Genomic DNA, 23,747 nt, shown 5'->3' with positions numbered 1-23,747 from the left:
CTCCTAAACCTTGTTGGTGAAATCAAACCCTTGTTACAGTCGAGGGAAAAGATACCTTTAATTTAGTCTGACCCATAGTGATTCGAAACTCTTATGTTCCTGAAATGCACTATTTTGTAGCTGCTCTTCTATTAGTTAAAAACATGTATGAATTAGCAGAAAAGTGAACTTGTGGGTGACTGTACATTTTTTTTTTTAACAGACATTTTACCCATTGCTTACAGTGATGACAACTTGCTTCCTTACAAGAAGGAAGAGGAATGTTCCCCTTCTCTAATCAGAATATAGTAGGACTCAATATTTGCAGCCACAGTAGCTGAAGACCTGATATTGAGATGATAGAATAATGTGCAAGAAGTAAATACTTGGCTGCTTTTATGCAAACATTGAGGAGCATTGAAGAGGTATTACCAGTGTACTCACATTCTAACTTTAAAAGGGCACTTTAATTTTTAAAGCATTTGCCCACTATAAACTAAACTTGCAGAAGAAAATCCAAATAATTCACCAGAATGAGAGAAAAACCTTGATGATATACTTGTTTCCCTTTTAATTTCATATCTGGCATTGTTTTACCTACATAACAATAGATGCCAATTAATAAAATTGATTAAAGACCACCCTGTAGATGCAACATCTGCTTGCGAATCACTGGTATAAAGAGCATGAATGAGGAGGGAAAAAAATATCAGGATTCTGTCCTACACTGGTAATGTATATAACAAACTGTTGAGCACAAAGCACAGACATGCTGGCAGTTATCAGCTCTTTCTCAAACAGCAAAGACACAGACTGCCCACTGTTCTAGGCTGCTGCTGTCCTACAGGAAAATTGAGACAAAGGTAAGTGATTCATTTGAAATCCAGATATTTCTCAACAAAACCTTTGATACTCTAGGACAGAAAGGGCAATTATGGGGAGAGTGATAGGGGCTAACAAGACCAATACTCCAGCTCATCTACTTTGGCATTGTCCAGTTTTCAAAACCCGAGTACCATTATGCTCGATTGTTCTAAGGAAAACAGGTTGTGGTGAATTTGTGTGAATGGTAACTTTTTGTTATCAGCCATTTTCCCTTAAGTATGAGATAGGTTATATATGCTATGTTTAACATCTGATCGTTAATAAATTAAGCTGGTTGAAAGTGTCTATACAAAGATGAAAGAAAAATACTATGCTCAATTAGAAGAAAAGATTAAACCCCACAGAAAATGCAAATTATTACTTTCAGACAAAATTTAGAATGAATTTTACTAGCTCTAGAACCATGCCGCATTCAGAATTTTAATAAAAATGAAATTAAGTAATTTCACCTACTTTAAAACACTGAGACTGGCAGTAATATAAAACCAATACGAAAAGAGTATGTTGGCCTCAGCTTAGATTGTGCCTATTTTAAAGGGTAAAAATTAATAATGATGCATGAGACATGGTCATTTTTCTTCTGTAAATCATCTGCTACAGACATCTGATTGCAACTCAATGAACAATATAGCCTGTTTCTCCTACATTGTTTAAGTTCAAACTATAATTTAAAAAATATTTTACTTTTTAGCAAAAGCAGGACAACCCCCTGATAATTATTTTTTCGGAAATGCATTTTTCACATAGTCTTATTTTTAAGGTATGAATCAGTCACTGGCTTAAATGGGGTATGTAGTTCTAATAATATAACTTAAAATCACTGTCTCTAAATATATGAAGTATGGAAAGGGTTACATTTCAGCAGGCTCTGTCATATCAACTAATGATCCTTTTCATGCCTTCTTAGTTCTTATTTTACTATAAAATTTTAAGCTAGAAATCACTGTGACAAGTTAATGACCTCACGTTTAATGTTTAAACTGGGATGTTACTTAGGTCACAGCATGAATGAAAACAAAAATCTTTTTATAAACTTCCTCTCTTTCAGGGCATGCAGCCTTTGCCATTCTGTCCCTCTGTGGGTGTCAACTGGTCCTTGGCAGTAGAAGACATGTTCTTGCATTCTCGGACTCCATGGTTGTCACCTATAGTGAGCACAACAGTTAATACAGTACAGCAGCACTGAGTTCTTCAAAAGTTACCCAGATTTGTTGATATGCTGCCCTGACAGACTTGCGGACTCACTCATTAGTTACACAGTAAAAAATTGGAATCCTTTCAACCACTACAAATGCCAGCTCCAACAGAAGCACAAGAGCTTCAGAGTGGATCAAACTAACTTTTCTGGTGCTTGGTATTGCTCACAAAATTCCTGATTTGTATATGTATGAATAAGCACAAAACTGAAAGACACAAGACTAAACAAAAGAATTTAACCTCTGGTTTCAGTGAGGGGAAAAAAAAAGGTGGCTGAAAAGCTAAATATCCCATGCGGACCAAAAATCCAGAGTCTCAGAGCCCCATGAATGCAAAGATGTTCACCTGAATGCCTAGCTTTCTTTTGAATATGTTTTTAAAATGGCAATTTTGATGAAACAAGGAGTTTTTCTCTCCCTAATATTTGAATTCTGCAAGAATGCCATAGGTTTAAAATGAGATTGCTGACCAGTCTTTTTCTTTCTTTTAGTACAAGTTGGAGCATCAGTGACACGGTATCCTCTTCAGATACTGGTGTGTTTATTAGCTTTGGCTCATGCTGCTGTGCCTTGGATGATATCTCCCCATGCTCTCTGAGCTGTAGCTGTTAGCTCCTGACCCTTGGCTGGGAATGCCTGGTAGACCAAGAGGCAGCCCTGAAGCCCTGCACATGTCCTCTCACTGAATCCGTGTGAATGGAGGAAGTAGGGAAAGGGATCTGCACAACATCACTTCTGAGAAATCACTTCCTCCCACGCTTTCCGAGCCTGAACACAAACGAGGGGGATGCTCCAGTCACACCGATTTCTACACGTCAATGCCTTTTCCTTTACCCATGCTGACTAGCTCCTTTTTGATCTTCGTGCATTTTACTTGCAATCTAGTATGTCACATAATATTAACAGACTTAATTAACTGAAGGAGTAGATCCTGCTCTCATTCAAGTCAAGAGGAGTTTGGCTTTGAGTGGAAAGGGGAGGGCTAAGATGAGGTAGGGTCAGAGGTCACCCAGTTTAAAGAAATTTATGTAGGCTCACTTTAAAAACCACATAAATCTTTCTCTCTTTGCATTGCAGATAGACAGCTAGAGGAAGTGAAAAGCATGGCAAAAGATTTGCAGGCAGCTTGTCATTTGGAGGCAAAGTTAAAAGAGCGGAAGCCCCCTATTGTAAGGTTTTTCCCGTTGCCATTGCTCTTTGTTTTTCTCTTCCCCTGTAGGGTGTAGAAGTGAGAAAAAACAGCCCATATTCACACTAAGATTATTGCAAACATGCAAAGTTCAGAGACGCCCAGAGATGTCATTCAGTGAGGACCCTCTTGGCTTGTATATCACAATCATGTAATGAGATTCTCATTCATCACATACCCAAAATCAGGTGTCTGCAGTTCATGTGCCAAGTGCCCATAACAAGGGTGCACCTACATTTCAGAGAAGTTATTGTGGCAGATATATCCCCACTACCATCAACAGAGAAGGTACAGGCTGTATCAACACTCCACTCCTATCATGTGGATGGAAGCACAACTACCACAAAAGGAGAGAACCTACCTTTTTATGGTACAACAGATGTACGTTTGGCCAAATAAAGGAGGGGAAAAACCACACATCCCTAAAGGCTACAGTACAGAATAAGCTTCTGAAAATGTTGCCTTGTATAGAATCTAGTCAATAGTGGAGAAAAAAGAAGCATGTGGAGTGTTGTCCAGCAATCTGGATTCAGACTGCAGGCTGGGGTGTGGTCACTCTTGGAGTAGCTTGATCAGCTATAATCATAGAATCATAGAATCACAGAATAGTTTGGGTTGGAAAGGACCTTAAGATCATCTAGTTCCAACCACCCTGCCATGGGCAGGGACACCTCACACTAAACCATGTCACTCAAGGCTCTGTCCAACCTGGCCTTGAACACCACCAGGGATGGAGCATTCACAGCCTCCCTGGGCAACCCATTCCAGTGCCAAATCACCCTTGCAGTAAAGAACTTCTTCCTTATATCCAATACAAGCCTCCTTTATTTAAGTTTTAACCCATTGCCCCTTGTCTTATCACTACAGTCCCTAATGAGGAGTCCCTCTCCAGCATCCCTATAGGCCCCCTTCAGATACTGGAAGGCTGCTATGAGGTCTCCAGGCTGAACAGCCCCAGCTTTCTCAGCCTATCTTCATACCAGCCCCCTGATCATCCCCGTGGCCCTCCTCTGGACTTGTTCCAACAGTTCCATGTCCTTTTTATGCTGAGGACACCAGAACTGCACACAATACTCCAGGTGAGGTCTCACAAGAGCAGAGTAGAGGGGCAGGATCACCTCCTTTGACCTGCTGGTCACGTTCCTTTTGATGCAGCCCAGGATACGGTTGGCTTTCTGGGCTGCAAGCGCACACTGAAGCCGGCTCATGTTCATTTTCTCATCAACCAACACCCCCAAGTCCTTCTCTGCAGGGCTGCTCTGAATCTCTTCTCTGCCCAACCTGTAGCTGTGCCTGGGATTGCTCTGACCCAGATTGCTCTGACCTTGCACTTGGCATGGTTAAACTTCATGAGGTTGGCATCAGCCCACCTCACAAGTGTGTCAAGGTCCCTCTGGATGGCATTCCTTCCCTCCAGGGTATCAACCGAACCACATAGCTTGGTGTCATTGGCAAACTTGCTGAGGGGACACTCAATCCCCCTGTCCATGTCAGCGACGAAGATGTTAAACAAGACCGGTCCCAACACCGATCCCTGAGGGACACCACTTGTTACTGGTCTCCAGCCGGGCATTGAGCCATTGACCACAACTCTTTGCGTGCAGCCATCCAGCCAGTTCTTTATCCAACGAGCAGTCCACCATCAAATTGATGTCTCTCCTGTTCAGAGACAAGGATGCCGTGTGGGACAGTGTCAAACGCTTTGCAGAAGTGCAGGTAGATGACGTCAACTGCTCTACCCCTGTCCATCAGTTCTGTAGCCCCATCATAGAAGGCCACCAAATTGGTCAGGCAGTATTTCCCCTTAGTGAAGCCATGCTGGCTGTCTCCAAGCACCTTGTTGATTTTCATGTGCCTTAGCATGCCTTCCAGGAGAATCTGCTCCAAGATTTTGCCAGGCACAGAGGTGAGACTGACTGGTCTGTAATTCCCCAGGTCATCCGTTTTCCCCTTCTTGAAAATGGGGGTTATATTTCCCTTTTTCCAGTCATCGGGAACTTCACCAGACTGCCATGATTTTTCAAATATGCTGGCCAGGGGCTTAGCAACTTCATTCGTCAGCTCCTTCAGGACCCGTGGATGGATTTCATCAAGTCCCATGGACTTGTGTACGTTCAGGTTCTTAAGATGATATCAGACCTGATCCTCTCCTACAGTGGGCCCTAGGTCTTCATTTTCCCAGTCCTTGTGTCTGCCTTCCAAAATGTTAGGAAAAAACAAAAATGGTAATAATTGATATCTGAAAGAGAAAGGATGAAGGACTGATGAAAATGTATCTGTTTATGCACACAATCTGCTACCATAGCACAGGGTTGCTTAGCTTATATTCAGAGACAGAAATGTCATAGGAAAGGGTGATCTTTTTGTTCTTTATCCTCTACTCCCTGCACATTTCAATGTGTACACAGTTTGTGGAGGAGAAAGTTTATTATTTATATAATAATATAACATTTGTTATTTATATAATTATTTTTATTTATTCCTGAAAAATCTGTCATATTTTACTTCAACATGTACCAGCCTTCCAATGATAGAAAGCCAAAATGCAGCAGCAGCAAAGATAAAGCCCATGATGTGAATGCAGAGGACCTTTGTCTATTGAGGATTTATGAGTATGTAGTATTTGGCATTTTAAGAATCCTTTGGCACATTATTCATAGACAAACAGACACTTGAGAGACGAAAGTTAAAAAATATATGAAAAGAAGACCTGATTTTTTGCTCCAGGCTGTTTTGTGAATGCTGTTCAATTTACACCTGTTTAGTAATTTATCCAACAGCTGTGGCTACTGTGATAATATGGAATAACTACAGAAGTTTAAACTAAATTTTATCTTGTAGATATCTATGGATAATCTCATTTTGAAACAGCAAGAGCACCTAACTTACTATGACACTAATACTATGATGATTAGGATAAGACTACTATAACTTCATCACTTTGATTCTGGCTTTATGGTTAGACTAGTGTGTCTAGTGTAGCCCCTTTTCTGAAACACTTTCCTATTTGCACAAAGTTTATTTATAACTACAGGCATTTGGCAGTGCTGGTGGTCAAGGAACTGTGGAAACTGCTGCTGTCTGTGAAACTTTTCTTCAGATTTTTTTGTTACTTAAAAAAGTTTCAGCCTTGTCACGTTTTCAAGGCCACTGTAGGACAGCATCAGCATCAGTACCTACTTCTCAAGTCTGCCAGGGGAAGATGCTGATTACTGTAAAAGGGAAATGTTTCCTTGATGCGGGAGTGATGTGGAGGGGTGAGGGAGCTAAGGGTCACGGTTTAGCACTAAAATGGCTGCCAGGCTTACAATGGCAAGTACTAAGGAACTCCTGGGTATGATATAGGTGGCTGTTTTTTTCTTTTCTGACAGGATGTCTATGATATAATTACACTTTCTTGACATTAGGTCCTTTATTTATGGGAGGTTTTTGCTCTTTCTAATTTAACTAGGGAATCTTTTTCCTAACAATCATTGACAATTTTTAAAAGAAAGACTAAGTAATCTAAAAGTAAAATCTCTTTCACCAGGGAGAGTGAGTGGCTCATGTGCTGTTTCTTCATTTTCTGCCACTACATGTTTTCTGCTTCGTTCACTAAAAGACCAGGGTGGTGGAGCCAAGAAAAGACAAAAGCCCAACCCAAACAGAAAAAAGGAAATGCCTATTTATTTTTTTTCCCTGAAAGTACATATTGAAACATGCAACCTTTTTGCATCTTGGAAAGAATATACTATATTTTGTCAATATGCATTTATGAAGGAAAATAACTAACTGGCTTTATCCTTATTCTGGGAGATTCAGCTCTGAGCCAGCAGCAACACATTCTAAAATAATAACTGTTGCCACTATTTAGGTTTAGCAAGCATTCAAAATGCTACAAAACCCAACTCCTTTTATTTGTTCATTGAAACTTGGGCCTTTTATCTCACGGATATATCCTCTGGAGCTGAGATTAGGAAGAACAATCCCACTGCAGATCTGACACAAGGGAAGAATTGCCTGTGTAACGAGAGTACACAGCACTGGCGGGCAATGCCCAAGGTCTGCAATTTTAGTTTTAAATTATTTGAAAGATTTGTATTATATGCTTTGTAGTATAGGAAAAATAAAATTTCATCATCTTCAGTATATATATTGTTGCTCTAATTTCTTGAATTTGCTTTCTACTCCTTTGTTTCCTTTCTCTGCATCAAATTGTTCGATCAGCTGTTACTGGATTTGAACTCTTAGTTTTTAAAGCAACAAGTATTTCAGCCCATATTTGTTGAACAGCAACTCAGCTTGTTCACAACATATATAATGAAATACATTTCTCTTCCAAAATGCAACCAGGCTACTTAGAAGAAGAATAAACAGGAGCCTAAAATCAAGGGCAGAAGCTCAGAATATGCTTGTAATGTCAACAGCATTTGAGCTTTCCCACCTGGCAATGTAGAGTCCACTGCTGTTACAGAAATACAACACAGAACACTCCCAAAACTGGCAGGAGGGTGCTTCTGAGATAACTGTGAGCTGCTGGTAAAAGTGGCCTTGTTTTTCCTCAGCAGAGACCTAACTCCTAACCCAGGCATATGTGGTAAGAGCACATGGCAGAAATTTTGCAGGTGAAGTGGGCCAGAACTGTAAATGTAAAGCAGAAAAAGGAAGACTGTCTCTCTCACCTTTCATGAACAATGGCACTTTTGTCATTTTCCACACGCCCTAAATAGACTGGATTCAGTAGCTTTGAATTCATGACATTCCTTCTCACACCACTCTCCAGCTCATAATAAGCCAGTAGCTCAGCAGTCTTTTTTTTTTTTTTTTTTAAATTGGCTAGGAAGGCAGGCAAGCTTTACAACCAAAACAATCAATTTCAAGCTGCTGAACCCAATCAGGCTGGTTTGAGAGTGACCCTTTAAATTGAGTGTGAAATTGGGAGATGGAGCTCCCCTTTCCTACTCCAGAGCTGGTGGAGAAACCATCACTTCCTTTTGTAAGTGGGTGCATTAATAGTTGTGCTGTTCTTGCAGACATTATGTGCTAACAAAACTATGTGTGCCTGGTTCTGTAGCAGGTTACAGGGGAAAAACAAAGCAAAGGCCATCTGGCTCCACCAGTTTGTATGTATAATGTCCAGATACTAATGCTTAATGCACTTGTAAACGTAAGTTGTCTCCCTCTCAGGGTCTGATTTTAATTTGGGTAATATTCCCGTTAATAATAACATCTAATTACAACATCCATTAAAAGTTAGTAACATTAATTTAACAGGGAGAAAATCTAATAGAGTTCTTAGAGCGGTATTGGCATTTTTCCATTAAATTAATGTTACAAACTTTTAAAAGGATGTCTTAAAGAGGCATCGTTAGTGGTGGGAATATTAAACAAATTAAACTTAGGCCTTTAATATGAGGTGGGAGCCTATTTATGAATCCAAGCAAAGGTGTCTGCTGTGCCTTTCAACCCATTTAAAATGCTTGACAGGAAGCATAAGGTTGCACAAAATTTGCAGTACCTAAGTTTCCCTCTAGTAAAAGCTCAAGTGAATGACCATTTTTTTTTACAGTATCTCTTTTGCTGGCCGTGTGGTCCACACATTCCTTGCTTGGCTGCTGCTGTTTTGTCTTTTCAACAACGATGTTCTGGCCTATTAATTTTCCTCCTTTTGGTTGTTTAGGGCTTTTTTTGTTTAAAGAGGGTGGTCATGAAACAAAAGGTTTAATAGTTCCTCTTCCAGCTAGGCAGAGGTCTGGATAGTTCTGAAATAGACTCATGGGTTTGGCTGAAGAGGGGCAAATTGTATCAGGGATGTAGAGGTTTTGAAAGGCATGTACTTATCTAAATCCAGACCTCATCTGCAATAAGACAGCGTATACATTTTAAACATGAGCTTGTTCGGATGGCCAATCTGAATTGCAAAGAGATTAATTTTTTAAAGATTATTTTTGGTTTACAAGCTGACTATAGGCAGAACACTTTATAATGCAAACATTGGATTACGCAGATTATATTCCTATTGGGGTGAAGACAAAAGGAAGAGGTACATATGAGAGAAGTTAGATTCTTAATGTAATACTGGAAGACGATGAGCAAGGGACTCATGCACAACACAAGCTTCTAGCACAGTCTCTGATGAAATATTTTAATACAGATAAAAAAAAGATTAATAAAGGAACAGCGACAGAGAAATGAACAGAGGAGTGCAGCGCGGTCAGACTCGGCAAGCTTTAATAGCGCATATTCTCAAAGTTTTAGCCAGCACTTTGCTGCTCCAAGGTCTTCTAAGCAGACATCAGCTAATACACCACATTCAGAGTACCTGGAATAGATACCAGGATAGGACCAAGGCATGAGCAGCTTGTGTTTGACATGTCTGGGCTTGTGCAGTGCTTCTGACTATGTATTGTTAGAAAATTATTAAATCCCTGCGTAGAGAGGTCTGACGTAGTGTTAGAAACAGAAATAGGCTTGCGTTCAACCCTACAAATCTTCACAAATCATTGTATTCATGTTCATTAGGCAAAAGGCTAAATTTGTCTGTGAATTGTTTTATGCTTACCCTGATATATGGGCATCCTTCTCTTATTTGCATGTTTGCCTGCAACACCAGATTTCAGCCTGTGACATCCAGCTGTTGGGCAAACCATATGGACTCATTCCTGTCTCCTGTTTGGGCACCAGAAACACTTTATCCTAGTGCAATGTGCAACTAATGAAGTAGTGAGAGAACTACAGATTACCAAATAGTTTGTAATCTTGCTGAAGCATGCATGCTGGCTGCCCCCCTGACCAAAATCTACCCTACTAGCTATTAGCTCTCTCTGCCCTGGTGTAGGCAGGATATTATGATCCTTTCCCAGTGTTGGGCTGTGTTGACCCCATAGCCAGGATATTGTACCATTCTCCTCAGTCTTCGGGGCTCATTAGCACTACCTAATGGTATGTCTGCATTTTGGCCTTTTCCAGGCAGCTGCAGTGTGATCTCCTGCCTACCCCCTGGGCTGGCACAAACAGCTTCCCTGGGGGATAGCACATCCTGCCTTGGACACCCAGCCCTTAAGGAGCACACGTAGCTTTGCATCCCCATCCTGAAGGCATTTTGATTAGGAAACCCAGCCAACAAACATGAAAAAACAAGAAGAAACCCACAGCCACCTAACACTCTTAAGTGTTTATGACAAATAAATACTTGGAGGAGGGAGAGTTCCCTACAATTTGAACAGCTATTCCTGCGAATAAGTTGTCTCAGTCAGCAACAGCATTTGACTAGTTCTAATAATTAGTATTATTATTTTTATTAGATTCAAAATAGATACTTCTTATTTACTTATTTTTTCTGATCTTATTATTCAAGACCATCAAAACAATAAAAAAAAAACAGGAAAAAATCATGTTTTGATTCTGGTTTGTAAACTGAATGACAAATTGTAACAAATAAGCTTGCACAGTGAGTGTGGTGTTCTTTGGTTTGGTTTTGCTTTTTTTTAAATTCTTTTTAAAAATCCTTTTGTATCTATTTACTCACACTTTTGAGCTGAGATGAGAAAAGTGGTTTTACATTACCCAAATGCTGAAATACTCAGTGTCCAAGTAGTTTAGTGATACTGTTTGGAAGAGGAAAAAAGCCTAATATACCATTAAGCAGATCGGTTTTCCTTTTTTGTTCCACAATAAGCTGCTGTTAGTTGGGAAAACATACAGCCACTTGTATCATCCTACAGCCAGAAATATAAGCAGCAATAATATAGTGTAAATTTATAACCAATACAAGGTTACAAGCAGACTGTGGAGACGTATGTTACGTAAAGCAATTAGATTATGATTGTAGTGGTACTAGAACAAAATCATTTACAATGTTAAGATTTTTTTAACCAAGACCATTTTACTTCCAAGCTTTCTCCTAATACTCCTTAATATATTTGATTTAGAATATATTAGTTAAACTAAATCATCAGGTGAGTTTCATGCTACTAATTTTAAACACTCAAGACTAAAAAAGAAAATCATGTAGAGCCATTGTAAGGGCTGTTGTTTGCTTTTATACTTCCCCCTGTTATATCCAGACATTAACTAAAAATTATTCATCAAAGGATACCTCTATGTGCATGTTTATATACCTTCACATATGGCTTCAACATGCCTGTGAGACATAAAGAATAATGGATAAAATCCCTGAGAGCAAACAGTAAACAACCTTCGATACTGTCCTCTCTAACACACTTTTTTCACAACGAAGTAAAGGCATTCTTACAGCACCTCCACAACAGGGATTGGTTCAATCAATAGGGATAAGCTACTGTTAATTAGTCTGATCTACTTTAATAACTTTATTCAGAAGGAAGGACGGGGGGGGGAGAGGCTAGGGGAAACTTCCCTGCTGTCAGTATTATACCCTTTAGAGGAGCCTTATATCAGCAATTCAGTGGGAGGAAGTCATGTGGAAGCATTTCTGTATTGTTCCCATGAGCATTCATCTCCTAATTTGCATTAAACTAGTGGGGAGTCGACACTGGTTTGGGTCCATACCTGTAAATCTTCCATTATGAGATGAAAGTATTAAAGAGCGGCACTCAGACAAACTTGTTTCCTCCCCAGGTTGAACAAAAGCAATCTCTAATGCAAATAAGATTAGCTGCAGTATTTTTTTTTTTTTGGGGGGGGGGGGGGGGGGATGCTTTTGTGGTGTTTTTATTTTTAAACTGGGAACTTGTCTTACGCAAGATCATACATCAACCTTTGCTGTCTACCTAAAGACTTCAGTCAACTTTTGCCAAAAGAAGTCCTGAAAACACCAAAGCACCCCTTCTCAAGGCCTCCTCCCCCCCCCCCCCCCCCCAGCCCCAGTCCTGCAGCAACCACCATGTGTTAGAGGAAGAAATGCAAAGCAGCAATGCCACAGATATTTCCAAGGGATAAATTCTCCAGTTGTGTAACTCAGTGCCCTATTGATTTCCAGAGGATTACTCTCATTTACTTGACACGCAGTGCTGGCCCAAAATGTTCCCGTTAGGAAAGTTTTTAGTTTTCATGGCTGGATTTACACCTGTATATTTCTCAGAAACAGAATCAGTCAGAACAAAGCAATTAATCTTTTTCTTTGTATTTCTTGTGGTGCTATCTCCATATGTGTTTGTGCAGTTTCTATCTCTCCATCTATCTATAATTATACAACTAGAGCTTGGCTTCGAGGGCATTAGCAGTAAACTATTGTTCAAAGGAGATTGCAGATTGCTTGGAGCGGGGAACTGTCTTCTTAATTAGTCTGGAAAACATCACACACACTTATGGCACTATAGCAATAATAAATAATAATAAAAATAGTTCCTGAAAGGGGGTTCATATTGCCCAAAGGCAAAGGCTGGGCAGCTGTTGGGTAGTTGATGGTTCCCAGCAGTAAATACGAGTGGATAAAGCATTGTTTCCAGGAGGGATCTTGTCAAGCTGCAGATTCCTTCCCAGCCTGATACCTGACAGTACATCTACTTCAGGTATATTCACTGGAGATATTTTCTCTGATAGGATATAAAGTTCACTCTGCTTTTAAATGACAAGGTAAGAAGTGAGAAGTAATAAGGCAACTTCCCAGGCTGAGCCAAGCAGTCTGCTGCAGAAGTGTCCTTGGTCTGACCTTTATAGGCTTCTTTTTTTTTTATTTTTTTCCCTTTTTTTTTTCCTGTTTAAGGGAGAAGGAGTGCAAAGGCAATCCAGGGAGACTGCTCTTAGAACCAGCAATATAGTGACAGCCTTTGGAAACAGCTATGCAAGGAGACTGACAGATTCATCAGGTACAGTGTGGCTCTACTGCAGGTCTGCCTCACTGAAATGGTTTAAGCTTTTTCACAGCTGCTTAACCTAGGGGAGAAAGGGAGGGGGCAGAGAGAGGCTGGGAATTTCAGTCTCAGAGGCAGCAAGTGTCAGCTCCTCTCTCCCGTGAGAATAGTCCTAGAGTCTGATCTGTTTTGTAATGCAACAGATAGCCTGCCTATTAAGTGCAAACAAAGGCTATATTAAAAAAAAAAGAAAAAAAGGAGAAAAAAATAACCTGGCTGAATACAGGTTGTTTGGTGGAATTTACACATTTCTGTAGATGAGTTAAATTGCTGGATACTGGTGATGTATCTCAGCAAAACCCATTCACTGGAAACCAGCAACAAACATAAACTTAGAACCAAATCCTGCAGACCTTACTTAGTGACTACTTAGGCAATGCTCCTAGCAACTTAAGTGGAAGTTTTGCAAGAGTAAAAATGATTATATTTGGTTCATGAGACAGTAAAGCCCACATCCAAATATACCTTCACAGTTTCTTAGTTATTCTGTTTCTACCCAGAAGTATTCCATATGCACTTTTGAAATAAACTGTTTATTATTCAACTGAGGTAAATTCATGTAGGATCCCTTAGACCACTGCATCCATACCTGACAAACTTTGTATTTTAGGTGAAGCGTGGTGTCCATGGGTTGATATAGCAAATATTCCTTTAGCTTTAGCAAAGGCCTGAATTTTACTCTATTTCTGAAGCAGATTTGAGGAATGACTGTTTAGTGTCTGAAGTGAGCAGAGCAGGAAAGGTTGCAGTGAGCTTTGTTCTGGTCCTCTGATGCTACAAGGCTCTGATGCTGGTGGCACAAAAAAGAACAATTTTTGACAGCTCCAAGTTATCTATCTCTAATATTTCACAGACTATTGCCTACACTGCCTTTTGGCTATGGCACAAGACCATGCTCCCTAGATGCAAACTTTTATTCACCTTTGATTTAGAGACATTATTGGTCATCTGCTGCTTGCATGAATTCAAGCAAGAATTACCCAAAGTAAGCATAAGCTGGACCCATCTGTATGTCTGCCTGCCTGTCAGAGTCCACAGTTTGTCCCCCAGTGTGCTGCTGCAATGCCTCATGGCCAGGTGGAGCTGACCAGACCCAAACTTCTTGCTCGACCTTCAGAAGCTACCATGACCAGTACCAGTAACTAAAATATTGGAAGGCACACTGTGGTGAGGAAGACACAGGGTTTTGTGTGTTTTGGTTAGTTTTTTTCTTTTCCTTTACCTTTACTGTTGTTTTTCACCCATGTACATCTCTTGCCCAATGTTATGGGAACTACAGAGCCTTTATGGCAGCTGAAGATGACCTTTTGGGTCCAAATGCAAGTTCATTTTCTGTGGCTCAACAGTAATTAAGATTTAGCTCATGGTATTTTTCCTACTATTATTGACCAGCCACAAGAACTTTCAAGGACATGTGTTCAAATTCACATTTCACCAGTTCACTTTTTCCCCTTCATCTGTATCTTAATTGCTGCAGCTGCTTGTACAAGTCAAAAGTGGGGTGGGGTGGGGGTGGTGAGAGGAAAGCTCAGAACTAATATAAAGAATATAAGAATATAAACACTTTCAAGGGTCCACAGTTATTCTCCTGGAAGATGTTAGCTTAGATCCATTTCTAATCAAAAAAGGAAAAAGATACATTATTTTAACAGTCAAGATATGGAGGATGTAAAGTACACTCAAAGAAACAAGAGACTATTTCAGTAAGCAGTACATCCTGCAAACAGTATGATTATCGTCGCTGAAAAGTTTTTAACTGTTGTACAAGAAATGAAACAAGTGGCTGAAGAGATTAAAGTCTGGGACAGAGATAAAAGTTTCTTAAACTCTGGCTTTCTTGATGTGGTAAAATTTTTTTCATGTGAGATTAATCATTGGTCATAAGGCCTTTAGCTAAGCAGTTTGTATATATTTGAAGGTAAAACTACAAAGCTGCAGAGCCCCATCACTTGTATACAAAATTCTAGAAAAAATGCAAGAAATGAGATGTAAAAATTCCAAAGCCTCTGTGAAGCATGTCATTTGTTCAAGCTGCTATAGACTGCTAAAGACTGAATTCTAACAATGAAATCTAGATCAAGAGTAGCTGTACTGCATGAGTAGCTGTACTGCACATAGCTAAACCAGTAATTAATAGTTATCATGATTATTATTTTGACTGTAGCCTTTCTGTATAGAAAACTCTAATTGTTTATCTGTGCTTACATTAAGAAAGCAAAAGTCCTGTCAATCTCTCTGCCATTGTTAAGGAATCATTTCTGACAGCAGTTTCTGTAGGGTATTTTAGGAGGTAAATGTTACCTTGACAAGAAATTGATTTTGTAGTATAATAATAATAATAATAATTCTATCAGATACTGTAATTAAAGTCATAAAAGCAATAAATATAACATATTACCAGTAAAGAGAAGCCAGCAGCCTGACTGAAGACTAAGAGTGAGGTAGAGATTTTTACTTTTTTAGTACTCAAGAATGCATTTATAAAGTAAGCACTGTATTTGAATAACAGATGGACAGATACAGGGAACCACCAAGCTAGACCTACAGAGTTCAGAGTGTTAAATGAAGGCAAACTAAGATGCTTGGCAACTGCATTGTAAAATTCAGTGTATTCAGAGCTCCTTTACTAAGAATAACTCCTTCTTTGTCTGGAGAGTAAAAAAGAAAACAGAGCAGCAAAACAGATTTCTGAATCAATATTAGAAATCAGTGCTATGGGTATGATAAAAAGCTAAAATGCTAGATACTTGTTATCAGTATCTAACACTTGGTGTTTATATTTTATTTTCCAAACTGCCAGATTATTTTTCCCCATTTGCTGAAAAATCAAAACCATAACAAGTCCTCCACCTTGCCTCAAATATTACACATTTTACACATGCTATGAACTGACCACTCCCCATTTTAATGTTTTGTTTTTCAAAAGAAAGGGAATAGAGGTTACATAAATCAGATAAATATTTATTGTCATTTATATTGAAAATTATGCCTTATTATTATTTACTTTTAAGTAAAATTCCTTTTAAAATTGAGATGAAAGCTTCCCAGTTGACATCAGTGAACTGAGACTGATTTTTGCAAGAAATAATAGCAAATGTGGCGAATTTTGCGACAGTCATTAGTATTTTCCTTCTTCTATAGGAGTGTAAAGACTGGAGTGCTCTGTGGAGTGGTCTCAGAAAGGTCATTAAGGACAAGGGATGATATAAACAGTCATCTAAAAGCATGGCAAATCAATCATAATTAACACTTTGAGGTACTTCCTGAACATAAAGCCATTGAAGGAAAAGGTCATTGAGGGGGATCACTGGACAATGTGCAGATATGGGGGCAAACAAGGTTCCTCACTCCAGTTCTTCTTTTTGGTTGATCAGTTCCTGCCCCTGCTTTCAGCGCCACCCGATGCTGGAGCATATCAGGGTCCTGCTGGGAAGGAAGCAGGACAGGGCAGGGGTGACAGTGAGCTACACAGAGCTACAGTCATGATCTACAAAAGCCATTCTGAAGCTAAGTGGAAAGTCCAAGGAGAAAGTTGTGATTTAGAGACAATCTCTAAAGTATTTAGGCACAGAAGGTGAGAGGTGTAGGCATTTATTGACCACCAAAATCTACAGTCTTGAAGCATCTACAGAAGGCAACTCAGCTAGATTTTTACTTAATTCACCTGTTAATAACATTACCTGAAACAGGAAGAAGTGCAGAACAAGAAAATTAATTCCCCTTTGTCATACATTGTGTAGTGACAGTTATTTAATTAAAGAAGAAAAGGTCAACACCCCTTCTCTTCTCTCAGACCTGGTAGCAGCAAGTATGAAACAAGAACGTCTTCCGGCCTAAGCCCTGTAGTGAAATGCCCATTTTGTGTATTATCTTGGGTCTCAGAAAACAGGGAAATGTGCGCATACCTAGAGCTGTCAAGAGTTAGGTATGCCCAGAAACAGACCCTTTAACATATGGCGTATGTTTCCTGGCATTCCCAAAGTCATATGGCAGTCAGACTTGATATGAGCGGAAGACTGAATGCAAAATAAATGTTTCTTCACAGAAAAAGTGCAACCCAAATTCCTGAAATCCAAATGTTTGAATACACTATGGGCCTTCATTACAGATCATCAATGAAGATTTATTGCAGGACTAAAACCACAGACTTGATCTATTAGATGAAATCAACAGTTTCCATGTAGATCAGACTTGAGAGGAAAGTACAGCACAGACAATGCCACAGAGATACTTTTAAAGTTGTGGTAACTGTAAGTCAATTATTTAAAATATCTTTTACAGAATAAATTAATTTGTTCCTGAAACTGAACACTTAAACCCAGAAGATATAAGTGATGTGCTAGCATTACTAGTCACAGAAGACCAGGGACCTATTGCAGTAGATGTCCACCATACACTTAGTAACAACTAGTCTGTGTTTACTTCATCTTGTATTCCTGAATATTTTCATTCTAGTGACTGGTTTGGTAGTAACAGCACCTGAGCACACACACTTCACCCTCCTCAACTCAAAACCTGACTGGGATCAAACCCACCAGGATGCATATCTAAGTGGTGAACATAGAATCATAGAATAGTTAGGGTTGGAAAGGACCTTAAGATCATCTAGTTCCATTGGGCAGGGACACCTCCCACTAAACCATGTCACCCAAGGCTCTGTCCAGCCTGGCCTTGAACACTGCCAGGGATGGAGCATTCACAGCTTCCTTGGGCAGCCCATTCCAGTGCCTCACCACCCTAACAGGAAAGAATTTCCTCCTTATATCCAATCTAAACTTCCCCTGTTAAAGTTTTAATCTGTTACCCCTTGTCCTATCACTACAGTCCCTAATGAAGAGTGCCTCCCCAGCATCCCTATAGGCCCCCTTCAGATACAGGAAGGCTGCTATGAGGTCTCCACACAGCCTTCTCTTCTCCATGCTGAATAGCCCCAACTTCCTCAGCCTGTCTTCATACGGGAGGTGCTCCAGTCCCATGATCATCCTCGTGGCCCTTCTCTGGACTTGTTCCAACAGTTCCATGTCCTTTTTGTGTTGAGGACACCAGAACTGCACACAATACTCCAGGTGAGGTCTCACGAGAGCAGAGGAGAGGGGCAGGATCACCTCCTTCGACCTGCTGGTCACGCTCCTTTTGCTGCAGCCCAGGATACAGTTGGCTTTCTGGGCTGCAAGTGCACACTGAAGCCGGCTCATGTTCATTTTCTCATCAACCAACACCCCCAAGCCCTTCTCTGCAGGGCTGCTCTGAATCTCTTCTCTGCCCAACCTGTAGCTGTGCCTGGGATTGCTCCGACCCAGGGCTAGGACCTTGCACTTGGCAAGTTAAACTTGATCCTCTCCTACAGTGGGCCTAAGGTCTTCATTCTCCCAGTCCCTGCATCTGCCTTTCAAGACTTGGGTGGTGCGGTAAGTGCACTTGCCAGTGAAGACCGAGGCAAAGAAGTCATTAAGAACCTCAGCATTCTCCAGATCCAGGGTAGCCAGTTCTCCTGATAGCTTCTGGAGAGGGCCCACATTGCCCCTAGTCTGTCTTTTACTTGCAATATACCTATAGAATCCCTTCCTGTTATATTTAACATTCCTAGTGAAGTTTAATTCTAACTGGGCCTTAGCTTTCCTAACCTGGTCCATAGCTTCCCGGACAACAACCCTGTACCCTTCCCATGTCATCTGTCCTTGCTTCCACCTTTTATAAGCCTCTTTTTTCCTTTGCATTTTCCTCAGGAGCTCCTTATCCATCCAAGGAGGTCTCCTGGCCCTCCTGCTGCACTTCCTTCTGGTTGGGATGCAACACTCCTGAGCTTGCAGCAGGTGATCCTTGAATCTTAACCAACAGTCTTGGGCCCCCCTGCCCTCTAGGGCTGTATCCCCTGGAACCTTACTGAGCAGGTTCCTGAAGAGGCAAAAGCCTGCTCTCTTGAAGTCCAGGGCAGTGAGCTTGCTGCACACTCTTCTCAGTGTCCTGAGGATCTTGAACTTGACCATCTCATGATCGCATTACATTACGGGCATCCCAGCCCCTGTATCAGGACTGCTGGGCTTTCATCTTCATTTGTGAAAAAGCAGTGAGGCAAATAGTTGGGGTATCTCTCCTGCAGAAGAAAACAACAGCTGTGCCAACAGAAAGCTGGAGTTTCCTCTTCACTGACAGAGACTGTTCTGATGATGGCCAGCATTACTTCATAACTGAATTTCCACGATCTATTTCAATGTTCTCAATCTGATCAAAATTTGCATTGAATATAATTAGTTTAAAAGAGCTAAAGTAATAATGCAGTGTAGCAAATGATAAAAAAAATGTGTTTGACACAAAAGAATTAACATTCTTCACATAACAGTTATCATACTATATGCTCCTGATTCTGTGGGCACTTCTATGGCTTCACTTTGAACTCAATCACTCCGAGTCTATCTCACAAATGAAGCCTAGATCTACTTAGATTCTGAACAAAAATGCATTTACGATGTAGCAAACCCAATGCATGCATAACCAATTTAAATGCAATTTAAATACTATTATGGGGGTGAAGCATAATTAATTTTAAAATCATATTTAAGTGTTTTTTAGTTTGTGATCTCCTGCCTCATTTAACGTGAAGAGAACATCACTAAATCATTTACTTTGCACATAGGGGAGGCTTACTTTCTGCTCAAGTGTTTAGCATTTTTATTCCTTTTTGTTATGTTTTTTAAACCAGATTTTCCACTGTTGCCATGATTACATTGTAAACTGTTTAAAAGCCCCTGTTCACAAAAGAATCCTGCAGAAATGCTGAAGCTCTGACTCACTTCAATTTAGCAGCTTTGTCAAATTTCTCTAGCTTGAAACACGATGAAGCAAATTAGTGACAAACATTCAGTGTTCTGCTCTTATAAGGCCTATAAACATTTTGGTTTGTACGCATAACAGCAAATCTCAGGCAGCTGAAATAAATCCAGACAGAGCGTTTAAAGGGGCAGGTTTTCCAGAGATGAATGTAACAGATCATGGTGCACGATGGTCTCAGGTAAGTGATGATGGTAGCATTACAACATAGACACATAAGTGGAATTAACAACTGTAAACAGGTATGAGTTGAAAGGCTAAAATTACACAGATGAAGTCTTAACTTTCCTTTATTGGCCAGTGAGTACCATACACAAGCATGAAGCACGGCACCACCCTCCACTCAAGTGCTGATAGAAAGCACGTAAGTGTGTATACAACTCGCCATTTAAGCCAGGGGTCAACAATGATGGAATTAAAGTGCCAACATTAAGAAAGTTTTCTTAGCACAAGTTGTTTTCTGGTTTTTTGGGTCCCCAGGTTACTCTTTCCCTAAGGTTAAAAAGCATGGGTCAGATTAAAAGATACTTTACGTGACCAGAAGTTGCCAGTTTTTCTTGTATTGTAGTTCAGATCTCTCAAAGTTTATAATGCATGATTGTTGTCATGAAAACATCACAGTTCACCATCAGACACTGGAGATAATGTACAACTTTCTCATCCTTAGAGCAGACCTACTGGAACGAGAGCCCCACAGGGCACAGACTGTATCTTTAGGTGTATAAAATTCCTGCTCATTTTTTTCAGTTCATTTTTTAGCACAGAAGACAAGATTTAACCCCTGAAAAAAACTGGACATAGATTTTCTTTTGTCTGTAACATATGTCTTACTGGGAATATTAAGGACATTCAGAATTACTGCCTTCAACTGGTAGTACAAAATTAGACATTCAAGATCTTCATGCATGTGCACAAATATCTGCTGGTTCAGGCAGCCCACTTTCTGCTTGCATATATTGCTTTGCACAATATATATGCAACACTGAGGAAACCTCTTTGTAAATAGTCATCAATAAACACACCAAGCCTTGACCCTGCTCCAGTTCAGTCTTTTGGCACATTTCTAGGGCTTTAATAAAACCGGGGTTCCCTCCATGGTATTTCTCAAGAGCATTCACTGTAATTGTCCTATTCATCCTCTCTCTAAAAAAGAGTGTGTAAATTAGAAATGATATGGAGGGTTTAAAATGTATTTTATGCTGCCTTGTCTTACGTCCCCCTCATTTCATTCATTAAGTAGGTTTAGGCTCAGTATTTTGGTGAAACTGCCAAGAAGTCATGCTGCTGCAGGAAGCAGAGATTATTCATAAGGTAGCCCTCTTTCCTTCCCACATGTCTGAATGACAGAGCGGCAGAAGTCTGCTATTTTCCAGATGAAATACAAGTTTAAAGAAGATTCATTCCCAAAACCCTTGCAGCATGCCTCACAGTGTTAATCCTGGTGTCCTGGCCAAACTCTAGCCTGGGTGATTACACTGTATCTGTTGAAATTCTCTCTGCAGTCTCAATTGGTTATGTCACTCTTCCAGCTTCTAAAAACTATTGTGTAATGTTGTTAATGCATTTCACTGGAAGCAGTAATTTCATTTGTGTTTAAAATATCCTCCATATTTCTGGATAGCACATACTTGAAGAATTTTTCAGAATGCTATTTCATGCAGGTTATGTAGCACCTTTTCCATAGGCCTCCATGTTTATTCAGGCTAAGGTTACATGGTTGGTTGCAATACTGCATAGCTCTATTTAAGAAGCCTGCAGTCACCGGTGCTACCATATTCTCATTTCTGCCCACTAGCTCACTGCTCTGTTACATGGCACAGTAGCTGAGGGAATACATTTGCCCAAAGAGATGATTTCCTCTTCTGTAGATTGTAAGTTGGTCAAGGATTGAGCCAACAATTGTGCTGACACAGTTATAGGACTGATTAGATAGAGAATGCTTAAATCATCATTGCCGCGGGAGAAATGCTATGTAACTTGGCATAAGGCATACTCGTGCAGGAAAAAGGGAAGAGTGGTCCTCCAATGAGGGCATATGTCAGAAGCAGTAGTTTTGTAGAAAGGGTGGATTTAGATCACCGGAGAAAATAATAAAAGATTCACCATTTGAATGTTTCTAGCTGTAGCCTTCTGCATGCAGGTTTTAAAGACAAAATACATCGACTGTGACAGAAAAGGGCGCTTGCACTGATTGGAACAGTTCAGGTTAGTGTCCCTCCTTGCCCTGAGGTGGAGCAGTAACAATGTGAAGCTGTTTTCTCTCCTTATAAGGGTAAGTTGTCTGGTGGCATATATTGCTCTAGAAAAAAATATTATCTACCTAACATAATTCATAATTAAACTGAAGATACCATAGATGCTTGAAATAGTCAGCATTTGTTGACATTACAGGCTCGGACTGAACTCAGACCATAAAAATGAGAAAACCCATGTGAATGCCCTAGTGGTCTGTATTGAGTCAACGGCTTGCAGCTCAATGCATCAAACATAAGCTTTCTTTGCAAACCATCATATGGTTTGGGCCTTTGGCCAATGACTACCTAAAGACAGTATCACTTTTTTTTGAACATAGATGTTCACAAATACAAAGTCTAATTCAAACTCAATCTGTTATATTAGACTTCATTACAAGAACAATAAAATGTCATCCATCTCAGTAACTACACTCAGAATTTTATGGCAGCAGAAGTTACCTGCTTTGTAACACTGCATATTCTTGGGACACTTATATGTGAATTTACTACATTTTCCATAAAGTAATACCCTGACTTGGAATACTGTGTTAGGTTTTTATATGTCAAAACATATTGGCACCTTTTTGCAACACATTTAAATGTTAAATAGTCTCAAGAATTCATTCTGTGCTCATTACTTTTCAGTTCAAGATGGATTATCCAAATTGACCATACCACAAACACACTCATTAAAAGAGTTCAACATTTATGATGCATCATGTCAAGCAAGGTCATGATTTAATGTAAGCTGATTCATCATAAATTAAGAAGCCAAGGAAAATAACTCCTGAAGGCCAAGGAGAGCATATATTAAAGAAATAGTCAGTAGTGATCTACACAAAAAATCTATTGCTGTCCCACAGTATATGTGGATGTAAGTACAACTGTAAACTAGAAGTACATGTGGTACTTCAAAAGGGACACTTGCTGACGCTGAAAGCAGCTTTAAGTAAAATAGAATGGGAAAGGAAACACAGATATGTAATGGTTGTATAACTAGTAATTGCTTAATTATGCAATACTCTTCAAACTGCACAGTAGTGTAATCATGCAGCAAATCTGCTTCATTTAAAATTATTCCATCAAAGAAAAGGTGAGAAAGTAACATTTTAAAATATACTAGAAATGCAGGAAAGAAAGTGAGGGAGTCAAACAGTAATGGCAGTACAGCATTTATGCATTATGTAGGGTACAACAATGGAATACACTTATAGAAAGTGATGGGAAGTTTCCCAATATGAGTGCAGAAAAGGCAGAATTCTACATTACAAATGTGTATGCTTCTGTTTTTTTAAAAAGTAGTGATAGCATAATATCTAATAAACAAAGACAATATTTTCTCTTTTCCATTTTCTACATTTGTTAATGAGTTCTAACTAGAAGTAAATATTTTAAAGTTTGAGTTTCTACGCAAATTTAATCCAAAAGCCTTATAAGAATTGTCTAAGGAGCTACTAACACACCAGTAAATTTTGGCACACTTGGGAACAAGATAATCTTATCAGATTTTTAAAAAGTAAACCTGGAAGAAAAGACAAAATACTGGAAAAGATCTGGAGGTCATATTAGAGAACAGAAATATTCTCTGTTCAGCTGCATGATTCCTAGAGTAAATGCAAATCCT

The 23,747-nt window shown here is 39.7% G+C and overlaps 1 long non-coding RNA gene across 2 annotated transcripts in view; it reads right to left on the bottom strand.

Annotated features, from left to right (window-relative positions):
• Positions 1 to 1,059: 1,059 nt before the first annotated feature.
• LOC133267343 (uncharacterized) overlaps positions 1,060 to 23,747 on the bottom strand; it is a 32,574-nt gene continuing 9,886 nt past the window's right edge. For both annotated transcript variants that reach the window (XR_009742751.1, XR_009742750.1), the window contains 2 exons: positions 3,611 to 3,825; positions 1,060 to 2,009 (listed from right to left, as the gene is read on the bottom strand). This is a non-coding gene — a long non-coding RNA (uncharacterized LOC133267343). The remainder of the gene's footprint in view (positions 2,010 to 3,610; positions 3,826 to 23,747) is intronic.

This window comes from Pezoporus flaviventris, unplaced genomic scaffold, assembly GCF_033815535.1.
Source record: "Pezoporus flaviventris isolate CSIRO_AGI_PZ_B2104156 unplaced genomic scaffold, CSIRO_AGI_Pfla_v1 ptg000007l, whole genome shotgun sequence".
Taxonomy (NCBI): domain Eukaryota; kingdom Metazoa; phylum Chordata; class Aves; order Psittaciformes; family Psittacidae; genus Pezoporus; species Pezoporus flaviventris.
This window is presented reverse-complemented; position numbering and strand designations above follow the sequence as displayed.